Consider the following 1,393-nt stretch of genomic DNA (forward strand, 5'->3'; position numbering starts at 1 on the left):
TCACCAACTTGAACATGTGACTCATCTTTCTCCTCAACTTCCTCTTTCTCAGTTTCCTCAGCTCCATCCTCCTTCTCAACAACCTCAGCTTCTTCATCCCTTCTAACTCCCCATTGGCATCTTAGGACCCGCATAATTGTTCCCGACCTCAAATGAATGGCTTTGGCTTGATGGAGGTTGGGTTAGGGATGGGTTGGCCTGGAAGTTGATTTGTGGGGGTGGAGGGATTTTTTCAGCTACTTGGCAATTTGGGTTTCAAGCATTTTGTTGTGGGCTTGTAGCTCTTGAAACCTTTGCTCATGGTTTTGGAGAATTTGGTTCATGGATTGGAGTTGTTGGAGAATTTGGAGAGAGGTTGGATCGGAGATGGTGTAGGTTCGGGATTTTGTTTGGGGAATGGAAGATTGGAGGGAGGTTTTGGGTTGTTGGTCCTTTGATGTGGAGCTTGGTAAGTGTTGGACCCTTGTGAGGAGGAACCACCTTGGTTATAGTTTTGGTTTTGGTTATACCCTTGCGCAAACCCTTGGTTGTGAGCTTGGTTGTACCCTTGTTGAGGTTGATTCCATCCTTGTTGAGGTTGGTTGAATCCTTGGGTGTAGTTTTGTTGAGGTTGTCTCCAACCTCCTTGTTGATTGTTCCTATACCCTTGGTTTCCTTGATACCATCTCCTCTTGAATTAATTGCCGCCACATGCTCCGAATGGGTACCTCCACAATAAGAAGTATCATGGTTAGTACCACCACAAATATCACAAGAAAAAGAGTTTACCTGTGAAGGAGTAGACGATGCAAGATTGATCTTGGAGAGCTTCTTGTCGAGTTGGTCCATCTTGGCTTGAATTTGATCCATGGGGTCAATTTCAAACTTTCCGCTCTTCTTAGGTTGAGCACCTCTTCGTCTTCCACCCCATGAGTAGTTCTTGATCACTTCCTCAATTGTGGACTCAAGTTGTTCTTGCGGGATCTTAGATAGTTGACCTCCCGCTCCAGCATCAAGGTTGGCCCGTGAAATCGGATCAAGACCATCATAGAAAATCGCATGAGTAGATTCTTGTTGAACTCATGGTGTGGGCATGAACGGATCATCTCCTTGAACCGTTCCCAAGCTTCGGCAAGTGTCTCATCGTTTTCTTGCTCAAATGAGGAGATCTTCCTCCTTATGTCCGCAGTCTTCCACTCCGGGAAGTATTTCTTCAAGAAGGCCATTGTGACTTCTTCCCATGTAGTGAGGGAATTAGCAGGCAAGCTCTTGAGCCATGACTTTGCCTTTCCGGTAATATGGCCCAGCAAATGGTGAAGCAGATGGTGGAACAGATGGCTGAGTCGGCTGTGTAGGAGATGGCACAACAAATGGTGAAGGATATGACGGAATAGGTGGCTGAGTGGGCTGTGCA

The 1,393-nt window shown here is 46.4% G+C and overlaps 1 non-coding gene across 1 annotated transcript; it reads left to right on the top strand.

The window, feature by feature from the left end:
• The first annotated feature begins 1,056 nt into the window (after positions 1-1,056).
• LOC125494503 (small nucleolar RNA R71) lies at positions 1,057-1,163 on the top strand. The gene has a single exon (XR_007270750.2). It is a non-coding gene; the product is annotated as a small nucleolar RNA R71 (small nucleolar RNA).
• The last annotated feature ends 230 nt before the right edge of the window (positions 1,164-1,393 follow it).

The sequence above is a fragment of the Beta vulgaris genome, chromosome 1, assembly GCF_026745355.1.
Source record: "Beta vulgaris subsp. vulgaris cultivar EL10 chromosome 1, EL10.2, whole genome shotgun sequence".
In the NCBI taxonomy this organism is placed as follows: domain Eukaryota; kingdom Viridiplantae; phylum Streptophyta; class Magnoliopsida; order Caryophyllales; family Amaranthaceae; genus Beta; species Beta vulgaris.